Source organism: Struthio camelus, chromosome 1 (genome assembly GCF_040807025.1).
Source record: "Struthio camelus isolate bStrCam1 chromosome 1, bStrCam1.hap1, whole genome shotgun sequence".
Taxonomy (NCBI): Eukaryota; Metazoa; Chordata; class Aves; order Struthioniformes; family Struthionidae; genus Struthio; species Struthio camelus.
Genome location: NC_090942.1, coordinates 101,521,127 through 101,545,871, shown reverse-complemented (window position 1 = coordinate 101,545,871; position 24,745 = coordinate 101,521,127). Strand labels below are relative to the sequence as shown.

At 39.1% G+C, this 24,745-nt stretch overlaps 1 long non-coding RNA gene across 1 annotated transcript in view; it reads left to right on the top strand.

Moving 5' to 3' along the window:
* Positions 1-18,471, top strand: part of LOC138061052 (uncharacterized) — a 50,887-nt gene extending 32,416 nt beyond the window's left edge. Inside the window, exons 3-4 of the long non-coding RNA XR_011134659.1 lie at positions 13,164-13,236; positions 18,337-18,471. This is a non-coding gene — a long non-coding RNA (uncharacterized lncRNA). The remainder of the gene's footprint in view (positions 1-13,163; positions 13,237-18,336) is intronic.
* Positions 18,472-24,745: the final 6,274 nt, after the last annotated feature.

The following is a 24,745-nucleotide window of genomic DNA, read 5'->3' as shown; positions in this document are numbered from 1 at the left end:
TATTTGGAGGTGGGGGATGTGGAAGGTGGCTGAAAGATGGCAAAGAAAGATCAATCATCTGAGTGATTCCGGATAGCACTGCCTTTAGTTTGTGTATTGGTTTGGTACCCCTTTACAGTCATAGAAATGGAGTAAACAGTCAATTTGATTATGCCATTCTGTGCTGGGGAATTTCAGCCTCTTGAAATCAGGAAGGAAATAAGTTTTTTGTCTTCATTTTCTGCTGTGAATAAGTTGGTTCTTCACTTCAGACTGAATGCTGATGTCATCACCGTTCAACAACCTTAATGTGGATGTTTGGGTTTCTTTGATTTTTTTCTTTTATGAGATCACAGGTTTTAAACCTCTTTTTCTTATCCACAGAGCTCTTAAGAGTCAAAGATGAAGAGGAATTATTTATGCTACAAATCTTCAATTCATAATTCTTGTCTCTTTGTGTTTATGGAAACTGCCGTCTTCATCCACTCTTGGCTTTTTCAGGATTGGCTCCTTACTAGCTAGTTTCCTCCTCTGTCTACCTTTTCTGCTGGATTGAGATCAAAACTGCCCTTCAGACTGGGTTTGTCAAGAAAGTTCCTTTATACAGAAAAATGGCAAGTAAAACACTCTGTAGGGGGGGCAAAGAAGCACACACCTGAGTCCATCTTTCAAGGAGCCTCACGCCGAACTCTTTACCCATTGATTTAAGTGTTTTTCTTTTATCTATCATCTTTCTAGCAATTTAGGTTGGTTAATTATTACGAGTAAACATCAGGCACATGTTCAAGCTCCCGTGTCATCAGTGTCACTTTTTGTTTGGTTCGTATCTGATCCAGATTATTTTTTGAATTTCTTTTTGATGTTTCAGGTTCTGCATGTTTGCTCTTACGTTATTGTCAGTATCCTCTAGGTATCTGGACTCTGGTAATCATTTGGACCAAATGTCCAATCATTAGTCTATTATATCTATCATACTGTTAAGCACTCCACCGCTTCAGGGGTAATATTTAAATTTCCTGTCTTTCAGACTTGAATAGTACTTTCTGCCCATTGCAGGGATCTTTCACGAGATCAGAAAGAGTTAAGCTATCTGTACTGCTCTTTTCTTATTCTACTGTGTTACCACCTTCCTTTGTATTTTGCTTAGTAAGTACTGAAGACTAGTTATTGATTAAGAAGTAATGTTCCTGCATCTGTCAGCTATTTCTCCCTAGTCACCACAGTGTCAATGTGTAGGAAATACTTGGTTGGTCTGCTGTTGTCTTAGAAGTCTGCACTAAGCCTAATTTCTGGCTGAGCCACTTTTTGAACATATGAGGTATATCTTTGAGAGTAACTTTCATTGAAATAGCATTTTTTGACCTATGATTACTGCTGGCAGATTAAGGAGTAGAGCTGTCTATTTGCTAAATCTGTAGCTACATGTTTATTTTTCTTTACAAGACTGATTTTCTTTTAACCTCCCAAATGTTCCTCTAGTTTAATGTGAACTTGGTGCTGGCCAGCCTTTTCTCTAGTTTTTTCATACACAAAAAATGGCAGAAGAAGGCTGCAAAATGGCTATTTACTCCACCGTCCTTGAACAGGCAGAGCATCTGTTACTTCATCAAAATCACCAGAGTGGCAGCATCCATCTGAAGCAAAGGCTGCGCATGCAAAACTTGGCTTTCATGCTAACCAGGAACTGTAAGTAAATGCAGAATGAGTCTGGGAGTTTCAAAAGCAGGTTGCTGCTTCTAGTAGGGCAAGCTGATTGCCTTCCTCTTTTTTTCAGTATGGCTGAGGGTATCTGACACTGCATGATCTTGAGTCTAAGTGCAGATCAGATGGCTATGACAAAAAATGACAAAATTCAGGGTCTGCATAGAGCCTCAGTTTCTCCAGTTTGTCACAGTGACTAATTATACCCCTTCTGATCCTTTCTTCTTGGTTCAGTAGGTGGAGCTGTAACATCTGCTTAAATTTTCCCTTATCTAAGATGCAACATTGTGGGTGCACTGACAAGCGTTAACTTTGGGTTCCCAGCACTGCACATATTTATCTGTTTAATACAAGCTGGCATTCTGCATCCTTTTGAAACTGCATGTGAGAAGGAATCTAAAGTTCTACGCTCGATCTGCTAGCTGAGAGAAGCAAGCAATCTCTGTTTCTAATACAAACTCTTCAGCTCTTGGATGGCTGCTCTCTACTGCTCAATAGGACACAAAACATGTTTATGCTTAATTTTAAAATTTGAGACTTTGAAAATAAATCATCTCTGTTTTAGTTCATTTTGCTCATCTTGCTAGTCTCCAGTTTGAAACAGACTCTTTGAAGCAGTCGAGAATTCATGGACTCATCTCATTAATTGTTTTCAACTTTAATATCATAACAAATCTACTGACAATTGTTAGTTTTCATGTTCATGAGTAATTTACACTGTATGCTGTCAATGAAAGCTTTTTAAAAGAGCACTATTAGATAAATGGACATTTCTGGTAATTTTTGCAAAATTGCTCATAAAAATTCAGTGCTAGTGGGGAAAACAAGAGCCTGGTAATGAGACTAATTCACTCTTCAAACGTTACAGTATCGTTTGAGCATTGTCCCGTCGTCTTAAAACGTTCTCAATTCTTAAGAACCCTTTCCCATCTCAATTTTCTCTGGAAAGCTTTCTGTAAAAGCAACCAGAGTATCCAAATTAATTTGAAAGATCGCAAAATTGCTATTTCTTTTTAGAGGAAGAGCTGTCTTGCAATGATCTCTTGTATGCAAAATTATCTTAATGATACCTCCTTTCATCTTAGCGTTCTCCCTTGAGCAGTGTAAGTGCTTTCCGGCTCTTGGCAGTTGCAGCTAAACACTCAAGGCGCGCGTCAGAAACGCTCCAGACTTGAGTTTGGCTCCTTTTCATTCCAGAAGCTGCTTTGATAGAGAGCCAGTGACATCTTTTCACCAAGTATGATATTAACCAGTAGTTTACAACCTTTTTTCCTCGCTTTTGGGTTCTTTTATTTGATCTGGGAGTTCCTTCCTAACATGAAGTTCTCCTTTGCCGCTGCTGCCCTTCAGTACCAGGCTCTCAGGTGCCACAGCTGCGTCCTCGGGCCTTGCCCACTCTCTTAGGCAGGAAGGTGGTGTGGAGCCGGGTGCGAAGGATGCAGAAAGCTGAGTTGTGTGCTCTACCGGCAATGAGAAAACCGCAAGTTTTTTATAAAATTTTTTATTTTTCTTGTTAACTCTTGTACAAGTTTTTCCACAGTCTCTAAGGATCTGCAACTGCGTGCTCAGTTTCAGCTTAAAATGCAGCTGTCCCACTTGGCAAATGTTACTACCAGCACGAGTGTTATCCAAGAGACTTTGTCTAATCAGTTGAGTAGTCACCTTGAGTTACAGAAATCCATTTAGATGAATCAAAGAGCAGCCCGTGGCTGTGGCATCATGGTATCTGTTAGGTATACGTGCTGGATACCCTGGATGCAGAAGTTACGGTTTTTTCCTTTGGTCTCCTGAAATTCAAAAGCACATCAGTGGGACTTCTGAAAGCAATACTGCAAAGATGAGCGTCAAAGATGACTTTTAGATTCTACGCTAGTTTTGGATGGCAGATCGTTTTTCAAGAAACCTATTTAGATTTACTGTTAGCAAGGTGCTGAGCGTTGCAGACCCAGGTATTATTGCTCTGTCATTACATGGCCTTCAATGTATTAAAAAAACACTGGATGTGCTTGTAACTGTCTTGAGAGGTGTAAAATCCACCCTTTGAAGAAAAGCTTATAGTGATTTGTTGTACTCCATTGCATGTATCCCTTCATCTCATTGTCAGTGAAAAAAATGCCGCAATGAATATAGTTAAACAACAAAAGCATAGCTCAGGATTGGTATGCAATATCAACCTGCTGGCTCTATTTTGCTGAACTGTGTGCGTGCTTTTTAGTACGCGCTTGTGGTTTACAGAGTGCTAAGGCTTATTTGCCAATAAAAAGAAGTATTTTTTATTGTTCAACTTTGTCATAAACTTTCTCTAAACTTGCAAGGTCTTAAGACTTTTTAGAAACAGCATAAAGTGTCAGGGATGGAAGTGTTACCTCATTTTAAAGAAAAATCTCTCTTGTCAAGGAAGACAGTGGCGTTAATTGCCCTCAGGATTGGCAAACACAAGAGGACTAAGGAGGGAGTGGTTCTGAGTAGGCTATCAGCAGTGTAAAGAAACATTCTCAAATAAATTAGCCTGTTAATATATTCAGTTCTATATGTCTTGAGTTAAAAAAAAACGTATGCAAACTTTCTAATTGAATCATCTGATTTCTGCATGGCAATGGACCTGAGTTTTAATAGCAGCAGTGAAAAACTACTTTAAAAAAGGAAATTCTCCTTTCTGTGAAAGAATGTTTGTTTCCTTCTCTTTTTCCTTATCGTCTTCCTCATCTCCTGAAAATACACTCTTCCCAAAACCTGAATGTACTAATTACAAACATATTGTTACTGCAAAATTATCATAAGGGATCAAAATTTCCAGGTTTCCTGGAAGGGAGACTTAATTTGAGGCTAACCAAATTACATCTTAGTTATTCCTTGGCCATCTGGGAGCTATGAAGTCCTAACCGTGGGAAGCAGCCATCCTTTTATCTGTACAGCTTCAAGACTGCGTCCTGCTTCCCCTCTTAGTTTTGTCAACAAGAGCCAACAGTCAGCATGTTCCTATAGGATATTTTGGGTCTGTTGAATAAGTATTTTCTGGTTGTTGCAGTTTAGGTTATTCTCTATTCTTCCCGCATACTCCGGTCTGTAATTGACTTGCATTTTTTCAGCCAAATTGGGCTTACTGTGGGCTTCCTTGTAACATCAGTGGGCGTTCAGCCCAAGAAACCTCAGGCTGACAAATCTGCTCTGAATAATTTTTGTGAGTGTCCCAAAGGTGACTCGAGATGTGTGACCGAGCCCCCTCCAGGGATGCAGGCTCTGCACCCCCTGCACACACTATGGGGGCTGCAGCGGCACGGGGCACCCATAGCGGGCAACTTGAAGGGGCTCTGCAAGCTCCTTGCTGCTCCGCACACTCGCAGGTGGAAAGCACTCAGCGTCTCAGGACTGCAAAACGTGGCCAAGTTGTCATGGCAATTATCAAATAAATATTCTTATTTCCTGTAAAGATGTGTTTTATAATACTCTAAGCTACACTTTAAGTAACTACTTTGTGTATGCCGTCTAGCCGAACAAGCTGTAAAAGAAGCTAAGTGCCAATTAAAACATTGGGAAGAAGCTTTCTTGCATGAACTCAGCGAGGTACTGTAGCATACATAATATCTCTTAAACAAATTCAGAAATGTTGCTTTTTATTTCCAATATGCTATAACAACACCTGGTTTATAGGACCCAGGGTACCCCTGTAGAAAAACAACAGTGCTGTGTTTTTTGGAAAACTACCCAGTTTATTTTTAATGTAATTGTTGCAGACCAAGTTAAGGACAAACTGAATGAAAGGCTTTTGAAAATTATCCCACTGGTAGCATTAGACAATAGCGAAGATCAGCTAAACTGCTTGCTGTTAATTACATATTTACTGTTACCAAGGAGGAAGTACTTAGTAGCTTTAGTATTAAATTCTATTACTCCTCCAAGAAAAGATTTTTTAAGCAATTTAGCTGATTATACTTCCCTAAGTTTACACATTCAGTATTGTTTATACTTCCTTTATGTTTAAAGCAATTGTACTGTGGGAGAAAACAAATACATGTTTTTTCCTGTTTATTTCTTTCCACAATCTTCTGCCTCTTTACATGTGCATAGACTTGAATTCTCTGTAATTTCTCTGAGGGGTCGTTATGGCAAGGCTCTTTCTCTCTGGAAATATATACAACCTTGCCAAGGTAATAAAAATGTGGAAGAGATGCAGCAGATGCAGGTAGGTAAGGTACTAACCATTGAACTTAAATTTCTTTTTTAGTTATTATTTTGACAGTGTGCACATTTTCTAGTATTTGGAAGGGGTCTGCTGTTGATATCCATGTTCCCCTGTTTGTTTTATTCTTACTTATCAAACCCAGGGATTTTTTTGTTTTTCTCATCTCGCAGGACTTTTGTACTTTTATTGTGCCTCTGGGGAAAGTGAAAGAGTAAAGCACTTCAAGAGGCTAGTGTTTGAGTATCCTGCTGTTACCTTCAGCACCATCTCCTCTGCTAACCTGTGGGAGTGAAGGCTTATCCACCTTTTAAACTTACTCAGATTCAGTTTCCAGTGTGCAAATATTAAGTAGAAGCATCAAGTCAGCTCTCAGATTAAGGGACAGCTTTGGAAGCAGCAGGAGATCTACCCTATTTTCTTCTTCGCAAGAGGATGTAGTTTGCTCTGCTTTACCTGATGCAAAGTTATTCTGATTTTTCCTCTTCTTTCCCCGATGAAATTGCCTGCTCAAGTTGTATTACTGAATGCTCAGGCAAATGCAGAAAGAACATGTTAGATCCTTGGAGAGAAAAAAAGGCGCAACACAAGATATACAAAGGACGGATCCCGTATTTAAAAGACAGAAGAAACACTGTAGGAGATTGTAATGCGTATGTGAAAACTATATCTAAAACGTCAGTTCCCTTTGTTAGAAATGTTAGAGAAAAATCTCTTCTATTCCTAGTAGATGAAATCAACCCCACATCAAGCCAGGAGTTTTGGAGCCCATACCTGTAGCGGAGCCACTCAGGAAGGCAAGTGCACAAGAGGTGAGACTGTTGGTAGTCTATAAAACTCTGTTTTTCAAGAGGAACATTCTGCTCTCAGATTCCAGCTAGTATTTTCCTGCAATGGTTTCTGAGAGCAGACTTCAGTTGCTTCTTTGTGATTTTCATTTAAAACAATTTGGTTCATAATCCCTCATTTAGGAATAACTGCTTTCTTGTCTATCCACTCCAGGTATTCTTTTGGGAGGTGAGAAGGGAATACAGATTCTGGCTGTCTTCCTTGGTCTGAACACGTTCAGAATAGCTCTAAGATATTATTGGAAATAGTTCCTGGGGAAACGAGTATTCTGTAGAAGGTATTTTGTAGGTAGGTAGGTTCTGTAAGTATTCTGCATCATTTTGTCTCCTTCTCAAAAAGCTGCGGTTTTGTGTCCTTTAGTAGAACTCCTGAAAATTAAAGTTACCTCGATTATCTATCAAAAATTCTACTTTCTTTTTTTAAGCAAAGTGATTTGTGTCCTAATCTTGATGATTTCTGTAGGAAATTATTTTGCATCTCATATTCACTATATGAGATGCCAGTATTCAGAAGTCCTTGTCTGTTTTTGTTTTCTGAGAGAATTAATTTGTACAATTTTTTGGTGATTTTGCTATTATTTTGTCATTTACAACAGATCAGTTTCAGTGACCAAACACTTTCCAAGTGCAGCTTGGTAATGGCCATTAAGCTGGCAATATGTTAAGTATTTAAAAAATAGAAAAGTAACAGCCTGTTCATTTTTCACAACCTAGAATATTAAGAAAGTCAAAGAATGGCTGGATGGATAATTCATTTATAGCAGTGGCCGCTTGATCAGAACGTGTGAAAAATAAGAACCCAAAGAGAAGTCAGGATCTTAGTAAATATTCTTTAATTTTTTTAAAAAAAGACCTAGCTTAGAACTTCTTCTTGTACATGGTTCTCAAGGAAACGACAATTCTGGATGGGAGCAAGACCTCTATTGGCATTTGGGAACCTAAAATATATGCCCTGACTGAACACTGTTGTTACTGTGGGAGTGCTGTTCCTGAGATAAGGAAGAATTAACTTATTCGACATTTAGTCCTGCTTTTTTCCGAGTCATCCTGCCTATAAAGATGTAACCCTTCAGTTATTTTGTGTTGGAGTTTTTGCCTGGGCAATTTAACAGCTGGAGTAACAGCTCTGTTACGCTTACAGACTCTGAGGTCTCTTCCTTTCTCATTTGTGACTTGTTTTCAGGGTCTTGAAATCAATGTTCGAGGTATATCTTAACTACACCAAGTTAAACTAAGTTTAACTATGCTTCAAGTTAAGTTATGCTTCATCCTGTCTGATTTGCCACGTTGTCACAATCCTACAAGATTTGTATTATATACCTCTCAATTAGATGTTTAGTGCTCATTTGCAAATTAGGTCAAGTGCAACTGCAGGCAAACCTGTTGTCTTATTTGTTGCTCAAAGTGCTTTGGGGTTTGATTTTTCTTTTTTCTGCAGATCTGGTGCTGGTGCAGTGGGTACAGTGGATGCCCCTTTAGAAGTAATGAGGCCAACTTACAATAAACCGGGTATTGTTGGGAATGTAACCACTTACTGGCATCCATGCGATGTTGTTTGGTCCAGTGTTGGAAAGAGGCAGGAGTAAGCAAGCCTGCGCTGCTTAGCCCAGCTGAACAGGGTTTGTTTGTTTTTTGTTCTTTCATGGCATTTTTTTTCTTTCTGGATGTCATTGCTAATCCATCAAATATACTTGGTGAAGCAGAGGGGGAGCACAGGGAGTGGCCACAGATCAGAAAGTTTCTGGAGACTTTTTGCATGCTGAGAATAAAAGGTAACCACATAACTGATGCACTTGCTGTGCAGCTGTCACTTTGTCTGGGAGCATATGTGGGAACAAAGATCAGTAAGTGCCCTAACACCTCTTAAGAGGCACATGTTATAGATCGATCTTGGGGATTCAAAAGCTAAAGTGGGATCTCAGCAAGGTCATTTGCTGGTCAGCCAGCTTATTTTTGACATAAACAGTGTTTAGTTCAAGAAGCAGCAGAACTGGGATAAGCAAGTACAAGACTAAATGGGCAGCTAGCTGCAGAGTGATGCTGAAGCCAAGTCATCCTAAAGGGCAGCCTGTCTACGCACTTCCTCAGCTCAAGAAATAGGTGAAGCCCAGGGTGAGAGAAAGGACTGCCCCCACCAAGGTTTTAGTAAGTGTACTCAAGCCATTTCTGTTTCACTAGCAAAGAGAGAAGAAAGAAAAGGCACACAAAAATATGTAAATCTTTGAATAAAATATGCCTACACGTACATGCAAATTAGGTGAGACCCGTGGTGCACCCAAGTTAAAGCAATGTTTTAAAAACTGTGATCTGCTTTTTGTAGAATTTTGTAATTCCAGGGTGTATTACAAAATACATGCAGTGTGAATAAAACCTGAGCTTTTTTCATAAAAATTCAGTATTGAAAGTAATAAACAATCTCAGTATGGCTTTCTTATAAATAAAACATGCTACCCTGCTTTGTTCAGGGTCTTTAAGTCCTCAGTTCTGTGCTGGTGGCTGCAATAATTAGGTTCTGTTTTGAAGGCAGTCATTTTTTTCAATATAAACATGAATTTGTCACTTCAAAAAAGGGAAATTTCTTCTGTTTTAGAGGGTTTTTTTCATGGTTTGAGCTGTCTTGTGTCATTCAACGCTGCTTCTTTCCAAGTCTGGTTTCCTCATCCAACACTACTACCAAAAGTGTGATTTTGGGTGGGGGGAGGGGTTTTAGGCTGCCTCAGAAGAGTTGCTGTCTTTTGTAATTCAACTTGTATTTGCCTGATAGCACTCCCTTTTCTATCTTGGGCGTGTAGGTGCTGTTGCAATACTTAAAAGTAGTATCAAATAGATCAGGTGCGACAGAACTCCCCTAACTCTCTGCTAAAAGCTTTTTGCCCAATTCCCTCCTGAAATGTTGCTGAAGTGCTGTTTGACAGATTTGTGTAGCTATAAAAGCTCTCAACTGCTATTATTATACTCATCCCTGGAAATATACTGATAGACTTAAGACTCCACATTTCTGATTCCATGTGTTAAATACAATCCCTGTCTGTCTCTGGCTAACTATCTTTCCCTTCTTTGCTGGATTCGTCTGTTAGTGTGGCTCTGGAAGAAAAGACAATTATTATTGCCTTGGCCTCAGCACTAGCTGAGGAGGAAGGGTAGAAAGAATAAAATACTCCTAGCCCTTCAGTGTATGAATGGCTACTCGTAAAGTTAAATGGGGTATCTGCTTACTTATTTTCGAAAATGAGGAGTCATCCAAGCATGAAGTGAAGCCAGCAGTTGATCTTCTGTATAATGGGAGCGGTAGATTTGACTTCTTAGAGTATTTTATGGGACTTTCCTTCTTTCTTGTTTCCATTGGTATTTTTATTTCTGGTGGCATTTAATTTAGATGTGTTTAGATATAAATAAACCACTTGTTCTAACTTGGTTTACCTGAGCTTTTGGGTCCGCAGTAGCTGTGAAGGCCGTTTTCACGTACAGTGCATGAGAAGCTGTCCTTCAGCGACTTGCTTCCCACAGCTCTGGACATCACTCGAGAGACTGGAAGTACGGGACAAGGACATGCTGGGATGTCAGTAATGCGGCGCAGAGGAGAATACGGTGCCGCTTGACATTTTAGGCTGCCAGTATCTACTGCTGGGGTGCTACGGCTTGTTGTTTATGAAATTTAGAAAAGTGATGGTAGTTCCCAAGTCACATGGAGCGCATGAAAGGCAATTTGAATTTGGCTCTGGCGGAGCATAAAATGAAGCAGACTTCTTGCTTCTAAAGATGTATTTGAAGCACATGGTGGTCAGATGTTAGAGGCGGTGAATAAGAGAAGACGAACTGGATCAAGGTATTGGATTGCCAGTTTTTCTGCGGTCGCAATGTGCAAGGGTGGCAATAACAAGGGAAGGCATCCCCGCTTTCAGATGAGACTTCAGCTTTCCTTTCTGTCTTCATCCCATTATGCTGCTCTGTAATTGTGCACTTTCTGTACTGAACATAAACTGTACATGCAGATAACTGGACATGGTGACATGCAGATAACGGAACATTTAGTCTTCAGGCCTGCTCACCCAGGAGCATCAGAGCGCTTCCCCCAACTTCCACTAAGCTTCAGATCTAGAGTAAGAAAATAAGTTACACGTATGTGCACCACAGACTTTTACTACTTCTTCCTGTACTGTGCCCTCTGCCTGCTTCATCAAAATACAAGAGTCTCTCCATTTGTCAGAGACAAATTGTGTGGGGCACAATGAGAGGGCCAGAAATCACTTCTGGAGGTTTTTTTAGCTCTGTATTTTTTGATGTTACTGCCCTTATACACAACTGTTTCAGCTCGGTTTTAGCCAACTCCTCCTTCTTTCTCCTTTCAGCTATGATGACTTTCTTCTCTGTGCCCTGTCATCTCTTTAAAAAAATATTGCAGTCTTTCCCCAAGTTGTTGTTATATTTCTCATCCCCCCAGGACAAACCAATGTGACTACAGTATTTGCATGTTTTAGTTTCATCAGCATGCGGTCCATTTTAGGTTTACTCACTCACTATCCCTACAGTGTGCAGCAATATGGCCTCTTTTTCTATGCTGCTTGTTCTCCTGTCCGTAGGGCTCTAATTTTCCATGTTTTGAGCACGAGGAGGGCACCACATTCCTTTTATATATGTTTCCAGTGTGAGGTAGCTTGCATTTACCTCCATTTACAGTTGCATCAGTTGACCCGTGTGGACACGCCGAGTGGCCATACCAGTGGCCAAGAACAGATAGTTAGGGCAGAGTATAAGCTCGGGTCTATAAGGATGGGTTCCCCAGACCATTCTCGTAGCCTCTTGTGACTTACGGCTCAGGTTGTGCCTGAGCAGAGGCAGCATGTTTGTGCTGAATGGCCTTTTCAGGAGGTTCCTTTCATCAGTTCGTCCAAATGCCTTTGAATTCCTGCACAGCTTCGGCATCCAAGGCAGTCTGCAGAAAGGAGTATCCTAGCTTAACCCTTGCATGAAAAAATACATCCTTTAGCTTTTTTTTTTTTTAAAGTTTCATTTGAAGTTTCATAGTTCTTGCAGTTCTTCCCCACGACTCTCACACTTCTATGGATTTTTCCTTCCATCACTTGACTTTGTTTGGGGTAGAAGAAAAGTGGGAGCTGTTCCCTGTATGATGTAAGTAGTGACTGCCTAGTGCTGAGTGGGATGAGATGGGCTATAAAATTCACTAGTACACAGTGCTAAGAACTTTGATATTTGACTTGGAAGAGAAAGGCAAAGAAAACTTCAGGCCTTTTCATTATTATCCTTACTCATCATGTCAACCATAATTATTGTATGTTCACATATTTTAGACCAGTCCCATGATGCAATAATCTCAATACCCTTAAGGTAAGAGCGTTGTGTAAGCATTTGTTGCTATTTGCAACAGTTCTGGGAACCTAGAATCGGATGATCCAGCTTTGGTGTTCAGAAAGGGGAGATGGAGAAAAGATCAGTTATTTCAGGTTTCATACTACCAAAAGTGAGGAATCTTTCCTTGAGCTTTATATTACAAATGCTGTTTTTGTTGAACCATATCAGAGTCATACCTAATGGGAAAATCTAGTATATACAGAAGTGCCAATGCTGCCAACAGTCAACAGAATCAAAAGATGCTATAGGCTTATTTGTACTTACTTGTGACAGGCTGATTTTGATTCCGTTTTTTCTGTATTAAAAAAAAAAGTTGAACTTGAAAATATATTGAGACTTTCATGGAAACAGATCTGGACATGTGAACATTGCAGTTTTCTTTTCTTTTTCTTTTCTTTTTTTTCTTTTTGAACAAGAAATATGACAGAAGTTGTTTTAATAACATCTTGAAAAAAGCCAGAATGACCCAAATAGCTCTTTCTATTATTTGTTTATAATGTGCTTTTTATTTTTGTTTATTCTTTGTGGATTTCTTTGGGTTGTGGGTTCTTTTACTCTGATTATATATTCATATACTTCTACTTCTGTGGGAGTGTTGCTCAGAGCTTGCATAAAGAAATGGTAAGTCAGTTTTCCTGGTTTCCTGTGACCTTTATATTTTCAAAAATTTATTTTTCAAATCTAGATGCCAATGAGTAAGTTTCTAAATCTGTAGATTTAGAAAATCTGTAGAATTTTAGACCCTAAAATTAAAAATACAAAAGCAACTAAATAATTTAAGGGCTCCACTATTATTTGCTTTTGATAATGGCATTTCTCTTAAACTGACGAGCACTCCTATAAATTGATTTTGTATGCTTTAGTAAAGTGTTTAGAACTTAAAGGCCTTTGTGTTTGGAAACTTTGCCTGCTCTGTCACAGTTTTTCTTAGCAGGATATTGCAGTACATTCAGCCTTGGAAAAAATAGTTTAGTTAAGTATAGTTAGAAAGCTTCAACAGCACTGGAATCTTTTTAGGGAGTATATTTTACAAATAGATGCTAACATCTGTTCTTTTACTACAGCTGTATTTTGTTTTTTGGCAGGTGGGAATGGCGTTTTGAAAAGTATTTAAGCACAGTTGCTTCTTTCGAACAGGTGACATGTCAAAAAATTTTGGTAAGTAAAAACAATTAATTTCTGCAGTGCGCTCCCATAACTGCACATCTTTGTGCAGTGAGCACTTCAATAGTGTCTCCAAATTTTTGCCATGCAGGAGTTCATAATTTACCTAAAGCTTAATGAAGATCTACTTCCTATCCATTTAACACCTTTATATTTTCAGAGGACTTCACAAAGATGAGGTAATCCTCACTGCAACCCTTATATCAGGTAGGTGGTCAACTGAAAGGAGGCAGAGGCCTTTTCAGAAAAGGAAAGATCTTTTTCAAGGCAGTGCAACATCACTCAGGCCACAGCTGCTTGCTTTGGTTACCTTCCTACCCACTTGGGATTCTTGATAGAGCAAAAAAGATTTGCTTCCCTGATATACATTCTTGAACTGCAAACAGGGCAAATTAGTTAAATGTATTGCTCTGCACAGGATAGCTTTGGCTGTATAATTTTTAAGACGAAAGGGGATAGCTTTGCTCTGGAGCCTGTTTAGTTATTTAAGCGCCGAACGCCTGTGACACCTGCAGAGGCAACTCGTTACAAATGAAGGCAGGCAGCAAAAGTGCCCCTCGTTTCTCAGGGTGTTAAGCCAGTATAATTGCAACTATAGAGAGTGAAACAGAGCTGGGATTTAGCAGGATAATACCAGAAAAAGTCATTGAAAAAAAACACCTTTATTTCGGCTAGTTCCCGCACCTTGACAATACACTGTTATGCTTTCATTTGCTTCTTTCTACACATACTACACACTACTTCTTAACATTGATTTGTTGCATTATGCCTAAAGAATATGTCAACACTTTGTAACTGATTTCATTTTCATCCGTTTTTGTTTAGTCGTTCCTAAAGAAACATGAGATTCATGAGATTCTTCAAACAGCAATTTGGTGCGTTGTAGTAGTCCTGATTATTATTTCAAAGAAAAGGAACTGAGGCAAACCTTTCAGTATGAGCCTGTAGCTTAACCATTATTTGCATTAACTCACTAAACTCTTTTTACAAGTATTAGCATATAGTAGTGTGCTCCCATTTTAAATCTGCTCACTCTTCCTTCCTTGCGTACCAGGGGCATACAAGGCTGAATCCTATATGCTTTACAGCCTGGAAAGACCAAGTCTCAAGCTGGCCAGCTGACAAGGTTGTTTTTGGTTTTGTTGTGCTCTTCATGTCAGCAGTATCCTGTGGAGAGGGATCTTGCCAGTTTGATTCTGGTGTAATTTTCAATTTTTTTCTCTCTCAACTTCCAGGCCATCTGTAAAATAAGGATTTTACGCACAGGATGCCAGCATGAGCTTCTGACTTTCTAACATGAAAGTGATCCCATGTCTCAGTTTATCATGGTGCAATTAAACAAGTGCAACCCAAGTCACTCTGAAGAACTGCAGGGCCAAGTGCTCCATGTCAAAAGCTTAATAAGAGGTTTCTTTATGGGAAAGCTCCTGTAAAAAGGTTTTTCACCTCAATGGCTCTGAAATACAGTATTTTCTTGATTAAGTTGTCTGCTCTCGTGAGGAAGACTACTAGTAATAACAGTAAGAGCAAGGAACATGACATTTAATTTGCCTTTAGAATTAAAAAAGGAAAATGTGCAGATGGTATATGCAATTTGAAATTTATCTATCTCAGATATACTTTTTTTCATGTAGAGTCCAAAATATCAGCTAATTTTCTTTCCCTATTAGGTATGTATCTTCATACACTGAAGACTGCAAAACAGTTATAGCAGAACTAAATCTTTCACTTACATGAGCAACAGCACTTACTGCTTATCCTGGTTTAGTGCCAGGAAGTCCCCACTGCGACACACGCAAACTACTGAACTAACAGAGCTTGCCAATGTTTGCTTTAGCTCATCTGAACCTCATGCTGCTCTGCTTCCAAGTAGTATGCCAGGTTGCAACCTCTGCAATGCATGATGTCTTTAAAAAAAATAAAAACAATAAAAAAAAAGTCCTAAAACTTCCCCTGAGCACCTTCTGAAGCAAAACCCAGGGGGACAGAAAGCTAGCTGGACCTGAAGCCATCTAGAGCTGCTTCTTCCATAAAAACACACAGCTCTGCATATTTCTGTGACTGCTTACTAAAAGTATTAGAATTCAATGGCGTGGGAAGAAAAGCCAGAAGTGTGTATTTAATATATTTATATTCAATTATTTGCCATGCTTAGTCATAATATGTCATTTTGTAAGCAGTTCTATTGGTTAGTCATTTCTTAACTGATAATTAGAGAAGTACTGACTTCTGTAACATAGAAAGCACAATGATTACTAATATTTAGAAAATATTCTGCCTACTTCGTTACTGCTTAAGTCACACAACATGCTCTATGAAAGAACAAATTAGGTTAGTTTTGACCGAATGGGTACCAAAACAGTATGTACCTTCAAACTGCTGCTAGCTGATCAGTAAGCTTATAGAAACTCAACAACAAACACTACTGGGAAACAAAAAATCACGTTAGGCCTTTTTAGGAGGGTGCTGGTGGGGAGAGAGGATAAGGGAGGAAAATGACAGCTTCACAATACTGCTCTAAAGAAAAGTCTCAATACTGCTACTAATAATACAGTTAAAATTGTCCTCGACACACTTCCTACTTTCTGCTCCTTTTCCTGACGCTATGCTCACCCTTCCACTGCCCCTTGGCTTTAGTGGGGAGCATACGGCTCAAACTCTTAGCCAGGAGGTATATAATGTTGATGATTTCTTTTTCCTTACTATAAGATCTGCCTGAGGTAATTTTTGTGTGCTTGATACCATGCTTTACACCTTGTCCTTTTCTTGGTTACTTCACATTGCAACTGAATTTCCTTTATATGGTGAATTTTTTGCAAGTTGGATACTTGCTCTTTGTTCTCTTTGTTACCTCTAAAAGTGATTTTACCTAGCTCCAGGTCTACGTTTCTTTACCTAACCACTGGTGAGTTTTTTCTAGTCCCGGGGCCTCCAGTGTCCCCCATCCCTTACCCATATGTCCTATGCCCCATCCCTTACCATCCCGTGGCACTTTTCTAGGCCATGCCCTGTGTCCCCTTGTTCAAGGACTCTGCTATCACACCATATCTTCTAAAAATAACAACTCTCTATATAAAACTATGGTTATACCATGCAAAGATAAGTAAAAATAAAGCAAATCGAGCACAACCGCCTGATCATTACACGAGTTGCTGTTACAGTTAAGCTGTCATGGGGGAAAGCTCCAGGCACATCAAGAGAAGTTTGGACAAAGTAGGGTTGACAACTCGCTGTCCTGAGGCCTTGCAAACTCAGCACAAAGCCAGTGGTTTGTTATTAGCAATGGCAATATTTTACTTACTGAGCTTCAGTACATACCAGGTATGAAATGATACATGCTATTTTCCTTAGTAATGTGATGCCAGTTAGGGACATTACTCTCAGAAAAGTTTTGGAACTACTTAAGCTAGTTCTTCATACATCATGTCATTTCTACAGTGCCACATTTTGTCTTCCAGTAGGATTTGTGGGCCCCGTTCCTGACTTTTTAATAAGAAGGATGACAGCAGGATTCAGTCACTCCTGCTGCGGATGGGCCATCATCTATTACACTTCAAGTCCTGTCATTTCCTCTCTCCTGAACACTACCCAGCGTGGGATCTGGAGTTAGTTTAGGGAATATGAAAAGAAAGCACCTCTGTGACAGGCTACTTCGAAAAGCTGCCATTTAAAAAAGCAAACATTTGCTTGAATTTCTCTGAATACATTACGTTTATAAAAGCTTCAAGGAACAGTTGGCAAAGGGGCATGAAGAATGCAGTTAAACACAGCATCCACAAGAAACGTGGGACAGGGCTAGACGTTAGGCCCCACGTTTACAGTAATGTGGCAATTGCTTTGGTTCTTCTCTCCTGCCCTCCCCCCACCGATATGTGCCGTATGTGGAAAGTTCAAACATCGTCCTTACGTGTATAAAGCAGAGCCTCTAGGGGGTATATGGACTTGTACTAAAATCTTGAGGACTTAGGAAAAAATCAACCTTTCAATTCATCAGTAGAGTCCTTTTGATGAAGTTCCCTCACTAGCTCCCTTCAGCATTGCTACAATAATCAAGCAGACCCAGTAAAAGTATGTGTAGAAAGCAAAGGCTGAATGACTTTTTATGTTTGTGATCGTGTTACTGTGTATTATTACGGACGTATCTACATAGCTATAGAGAATAAAATATTCGGCATCTTTTTGCATAAGACAAGCCAGAATTATCAGCTAGTTCCCTAGGAAAAGTTCGCTCTGGTGATCAACTGGTAGTACATTTTTTTGATCATCTCTGGCAAACATTTGCAGTTGATTGCTGCTATTGGGCCCAGCCTAATAGTGAACTTAACTCTTTCTATTATGTTTACAATTTTAGTTCCCAAAGCCTCATTCTGGTGAGAGCAAATGTATATATGAGTGAGAGTCAACCAGCAATGGGATCTCAACAAAAACCTGGTTATGCTGGGGAAGCAGTGTAGACATGCATCCTGGTTTAATGTCCGTGGAGGTGCGAACCCTTTTCTTTGGACAGAGGATAGGAAAACATTTTGGGGACCTGTACTCCCCCTGGTACCGTTCTACTCTGAAAAGTGACTTTGTAAAGAAATTTTAAAATGACACCTTGCTTCGGATTGTGCTACAGAAAGAATTAAGCAACAGGGAGAAGCTGCTGGCTCTGGCTTCCAGCTAGGCTCTTAACATTTGTGCTTTGTTCTGCCTGCATGGTTTTAGCATAATCTTTTAGAGAAAGTGGATTTTACCTGCATTCTGTGCACTTAACAATTGGCAGGTTTTGCAGATATAGTAAAAAGTTCTAGTGTACATCCAGGGCCTTTCTCCGAGCAGTATACGCTCTCTAGAGCTAACAGCTAAAATTAGTAATGCCTGTTTTGTCATTCGATTTTAAGAGGAACGATACAGAATGCATTCAGAGAAGGATCTATTGTATAAGACAAAGCCTCTCTTATAGTAACTCTGAAGAGTAGCCCAGTATGTGAATAGTGCTGTGTTTTAAAACATTAAAGATAATCCCTTACCAGGCAATGTAGGATAATGATACCATATAATATGCCTTCCTTGCTGATTCTTTCTCTTCTATCGATTGGTCCTACACTGCAGGTGTGATAGACCAGGATGCTTACCCTCCTCTAACCCTTTGGGCACTCTGAAGAAACTAATGCATTTGTCAAATGGCAAAAATAAGCGTCGTAGCGAGTCAATTGAGAGATGTCAAAAGAAATGGAAAATTTGCAGTGCCAGGTGAGCTGTTTCTTGAAGTGTATCCAGATTTTGCATCATCTGTGGTTTGTCTTCATCGGAAGTTCTATCAACTCTGTATGGATTTAGGAACTGAATATTGTAGGGGTTTCAATTGCTTGTTTGTTTTACGGGCCTTTTCCTCTCCTCACTGCTAAGAAAGAGTAAATAAACAGTATGGGTAAAAACAGCAGGTACCATGTGGTACTTGTTCCGTGGCCTCTATGGGGTTACAGTTGCCTAATTAATGATTGTTTGGCTACTTTATAAACAAATCATAAAAACAACAAAAATCTCCAGGTTTATCTATTTCTGAAATAAAACACTCCATTTGACAGCTCCACTTGAGGTATAAGTGTTCAGGAGTTTGTCTTGATTCAGATTTTTTTCAGATTGGCATTCTGGAATCCGCTGCTGTGATCTCTTATCCAAATGCAATCGGAAGCTAATAACAACAGAAATAATTATATATATTTTGTTAAACATTATATTTGCTGGGAATGAAACAGATGGTGATTGGTTTGAAAGATGTAAGCTTTCCTTTGCCTGCTTAGAATATAGAAACCATTGCTTACTTTGATTTAGTAAGAAGTTTAGGAATTGCAGGTTGTTAAGGATAGGATGTATCAGTACTATACAGGCAAGACATTTTCTAAATGCTCTTGAAAAAATTATCTACCTTAAACCATAGAAACAGCGGTCGGAAATAGTGCAAAGGCAAGTAACTCTTTCAGGAACTTGAGCCTCAGCCCAGTGTTTAGTTTCTGAGGACAAATCCTGCCTCAAGAATTGTTGGATAAGATGGAGGGGCAAGGGGTAAATAAGCATCTGCTGTTAGCAAGAATTTCCATCACAAAACTTTTCAGATGACAAAGTGCTTGTTCTAGGAAACAAGCTTCTAATAGTGTGGAACAAGGACATCTGTTTATTTCGATCACATTTTCGGAACAGAAAATTACTGTTTGGTGAAGCTATCACTTCATGACATGTATGCCATTTATTTCATCCCAATTTTTAATTTTGTCTTGCCTTGAAGGAAGAAAAAAAACCTCTCTTAAATACAGTTAATGTTTAATTGCTGTCTTAACAATTTGAAATTTTCCTTATGAAGTAGATTTGCAGTAGAAGTATAGTTCTAAAAATTACTTAGCGCTGTCATTTTTAGGTCATCTCATTCCACCTTTCTGTCACATCATGCTCTTCATCAAATTATTCTACTACTTCCTAAGAAAGCATCTTCATAGAGTTATTATTAATGGTCAGAGACAAAGACAGAATGCCATATATATTGGAATTTCTATCCTTTGCTTTGCAGTGGTAAAAATGACAGGAACTGGTTTCATGTTTTAATTGCCTTTATACTAGCACAAGTGTATACAAAGCTGATTTCTATATTTCTCAGACGATTAGTTTTACGATATCACCACCTGCCTAAAATGTGGCAGATGTGTTGTGCTGTTTGCTTGCAGGCTGCAGAGCGTTGCAGCCCGCATACTGTCCTGCTCCATCCCCAGCAGCTATGCAGGCAGCAGCGCTGGCATCTATACAGCAGGACTGCCTGCCTGGCAGCTACGTGGGGCTCTGCAGACTCTGACCCCCTCAACATATTCTGAGACACAGGGCCATCTGCCTGGTTTTTCTTCTGAAAGTGGGACCTTGTCCACCCAAGAGTTTCCAAAATGGTAAATGTACCATTTTCGACTGCCGTGTTCTGCTGCTCATGCTCCTTAATGCTTTATCTCTTTGGGCAGCTGTGATAGTTCAAGAAGATAGGCTTTGCAAAGGATTTTTGAGATGTTTGCTCTCTTTCCAGCTCTTTGACAAAGTGCGAGTTAAACGGTGCACCACCCTGCCTCTGCTCCCTCACTGCTTGCAAGGCTTCTGCGGGATATGATTTGATGTGTTTTCACACTCATTTTCTTTCTCCACTCCATCCCTTCTATTAAATATCACTCCCAAGAATCAGGGTTTTTTTCTGTGTCATGGAGTCTCCACTCTGTCTTGCTGTTAACTGTATCTTTGGCTGACCCTGATTCTTGCTTCACCAACTCTCCCTTTTCGTCTGCCCTCAGCTTTGCAGCCAACATGCTTTCTATCTCTGTAGTGACATCTGTTTATCTGTTGCTTCATTGGGTTTTCATGTTGAGTTGCTCTGTTTTGGGGAAGTTAGTTTTGTTTCGGGTTTTACTGTTGCACTCTGGCCAGGACTGTTCCTTTTATTAAGGATTTCTGACCACAGTTTATATGAGACTCGGATGCTTGAACACATCTCAACTTTTGCAAAAGCTACCAGCCAAAAGTATGATCACATAAGAGGGGTCAGTAGTCGTGTGGATTTTTTCAAATCTGTTTTTAATAGCAAAACTGAAATCAGTTTAATTACAGGAAAGCAAATCACCCACACGTCTTGTGACGACATCCTTTGCAAGCTTGGCAGTAATATTCTCTTTTTTCCTTCAGCTCTCATGCTCATCTGTTATTTCTGATCTGTTTTCCCCTCTTCTCTAGAGAATTACAAACAAGTTCCCTAACATCAAACATCAGATTCTCTTTTCATATTTCTTTCTTTTCTAGAACAAATTATGTCGTGCTACATAGTTGACAAATTGAATAGAAATTACCACAGAACTAAATTACAAGTTTAGTTCTTTGTGATTCAGCATTTCTCACTTAGTATGGCAAATGCACATCTCTCTGTTCATAGTATTGTTTTCTTAATGTTACTTCTACGAATACTGCTTCACAGCAAGTTACCCAGTTGGATTACTATTAACTTCATCAGTACAGTTCTGTTTGTCTTCAGTAGCTTGTCTATTCCAGCGTTGTGTATGCAGGCTTCTTTCTATCTTCATCCTGGTAATCAATTGCCAGAAAGCATAACTCCTCCCACTCCAGTTTAGCCCAGGGTTTGCAGTTCTTATTTAATACATCTTCATTTATGCTAAGATGTTCGTTGTCCCAAAAGGAATATGAGACAAGGATTTATTGAAGTTAAGCATTTAGAATGTATATAATATATGAATTCTTTTACAGCTCATAAATGGGGCAAATAAAGATTTCATGAGTCACCATGCAGCAGTTGCCATGGAAATGCTGAAATTTTACTTGAAATTTAATAGAATTTCCTTATGTTATTGCGTTATGGGCTCTTTGTTTCTTAAAAAGCCTGTTATTAGTCGAAACTGCTGGCTTTTTATCTGTGGGCAATCTTTAACTAGCTCCCAGATACCCCCCGCCCAGGAGGGTAGAAAGGATGTGGGGAAAGGAGCCATCTCTACCAAACTGAAAAGCTTCCAGCTATGAGGCCTTGCCTTTTGTTCTTCAGTCAGCCTTTTTACCCCATATTCCATTATGCCTTCTGTTTCTTTAATTGAAATCTCTTGTCAAATGCTTTTGAAAATCTAAATATAACTACATCCTCTGAATTTGCCTTTAGCTTGGTTGTAAGACCTTCAAAGGACTCTTGCAGGTGTGATAAATGTTCTTTCTGCTGGCCAAGTAAATCTGGGATATCACTTCAGTTGTGCACAGATCCTATGGAATTTTGGAAAACCTACACGTTTTTACTGTGGCAGCTTTATACTAACTCTTTATACTGCAGTCTTTTCAAATTAGAGCATCAGTGCTATTGCTAGAGTCCCTTTTAAAAAAAAAAATCTAGCTCAAACTACAGAATCTTCTGAGAATTATCAGACGGAGAGGAGCTGAGCTCTTTTTGGATGCTTCTTGCACTAAAACAACCTGTCGAAGAACAATAAATGGATTCCTGAAATTTAGTGATAGACAATGCAGAAAAAGGATGCATAATATGCACTTTTCCAAATGTAGTACAAACCTGTTATTCTTAAATGAAAGAAAGAGCAGTCTTTGTTATACATTATTTAAGTCAAACTAACGCTTTTCAGGACAGGAAGTATAAATTCATGCACGTTATTTAACAACATTATTTGTTTTCATGCATTAAGACACTTCATCTATTTACAGAAAACATGAACATTTCATTTAAAAATTTTTAGCTGAAAATAGCTGAAAGCTAGGAAAGTATGTTGTAGAAGCATCACACATGCTTGTCCTATTCTTTTTCTCCCCTCAGCAGTCACTTAAAGCACTCCTGGAAACAGCATATGGAACTAGATGGGCCCTTGGTCTGAACCAGGTCACCAGTTTGCGTGTACTAATTTGACCTGATATTTATCTAATTGAGACATCTACATATTCCACGAAGAAGGTCCAAATATGAAATTATGCTGAATGACTACCCAGTATAAAACCTGTATTCCTTCTGCAGTGAATGCTCAATAAATAACTGTTTGCATATAACATGTTTTATATGTGCTAAAAATGCATTAGAATAGCTTTTAAAGAATCACCAGTTGAGCTCTAATTTGGATGTTGAATTAGGGCTCTCTAAGATAATTCATTATGGAAGCTGTTCATGTTAACATTGACCGGATTACTATTCTCATTTTTTCTAATAAAAACTAAAAAAAAAAAGTTTGCCTTCTGCTTATCCTGCAGTCTTCCAGAGACTCTGGTTAACACCAAAGCTCAGAGCTTTTAGAAATAAAATACACAGGGTCATTTCAGATTTCCCTTTCTTGAGTTTCCTAAAAGCAGGAAATGGAGTTCAGGTGTCTGGTAATGTCCACTAATGTTCCCCTTAACTGCCAACAGATGGTAACAATTAAGTGTCTGCAGTCTCTATGGCTGCCTTCTGTGGAGGAGGGGGAAGTTGATATGGTGTGGTCTGAACATGCCCAAGATGTATCTTCTTAGAAAGAGTGGATGCCTGTTGATGAAGTGACTTTCTTTCTCCACAGGCATATAAGGGTTTTTAGAAGTTGTTTTGAAATGGGTTTTGCAACTTCTTTCTGCAGTTGTTTCTCTGTGCTGTTCCATCAGGGGGCATATTGAATCTGAGCATTAACTTAAAATGTCAGTTGTTAACTTTTGGAGCAGTCATTCAATGAGCCTTTAACATTTTATGACAGGCATGTATAATTTAGTGACTACGTTTCGTACATCTTTTTCCGTGGAGGACTTTTTTTTTAGGACCACCAACAGGTCTTTGTCCTGGAGGCAACAGAAGTCCAAGAGCAAATGTAAGTATTTCACCTTTTGGTTTCATGCTTTCTGAGGAACACCTACAAAACAGCACTAGAATAAAAGTAAAAATAGTCCATGCATAGAGTTAGCTCTGTGCAAAAGAGCTTCTATGTGCAAAGGTGAAGTTTGCCTGTAGAAGAAGTTTCATTTCATCTTACAGAGACCTTCTATCTGATCAGAAACCCATTTAGAGTTAATGGAGAAGTAGAAAAGGTCAAATTTTACACTTATTCATGAGTTATGCTGTAAAATAGTAAAAGGACAATTGTTAAATGAACAAACCAAAATGGTTCAGGTTGTGGTATGCTCTGTAGCTTCCTTTCTTTAAGGTAAAAGGAAATGGTTATAAAACAGTGCACCAAAACTATTTTTCTGTGAGGAATCAGTTCTGCTATTTCTGCACCTAGACATCTGTAGGAAAAAAATAGCATGTGCAAAAAGCAAGTTCTAAAAAAATGCTAAATTTCAGAACAGAGACTTCCACTCCAGAAGAAAACTAGATCATCTTGATGATAAACACGCTGTCTTCCTTCTTGGGCTATGTGGAGCATCCTAGTGCTCCTAAGTGATAGTGTTGCCTTTTCCTGGTCTCTCTTCTCCCTTCTTAAGTTCTGTATTTTTGGAGTGTTTGTTTTGTATCCACGCAATTTCAGTTGTGCGTTCAGAATGCTCAGAAGACTGTGCAAATTCTATCAAAAAGGATTCATCAAACCTCATTTGAAGTAAAATCCTTGTCCTTTCTGTGTTGAATCTGTGTGATGGTTAACACGCAGATCTAGTCTAGGAAGAGACTCACACAGGTGTCCATACAGCAGACTGGGCTGCCTTGTGTGCTCTAATTAGTAGCTACCAAGTTGTTTTTTCATATTGCTGCCTGTGGGCTCTCTAGTAACTAGCTGATATGCCAACGTGGTAGAGACTGGCTTCTTCACTAAAGCTCTGCGGGCTAAACAAGAGATTAAGGTAAGGCTACCTCAAAAAAAGGTTTAGTATCTAGCAGAAGCTGATATAAGGGCATACCTGGTACTCAGTCTTGCTTACTTTAGATGCGTTGCAGAATAAGTTGCTTGAGGCAGGGATTATTCTTGATATTTTTAAAAAGATCCTTGTCCAACAAAACCTAGCCTTAAAATATTGTTGTAAAATAAACAGTAAAGAACTTAGT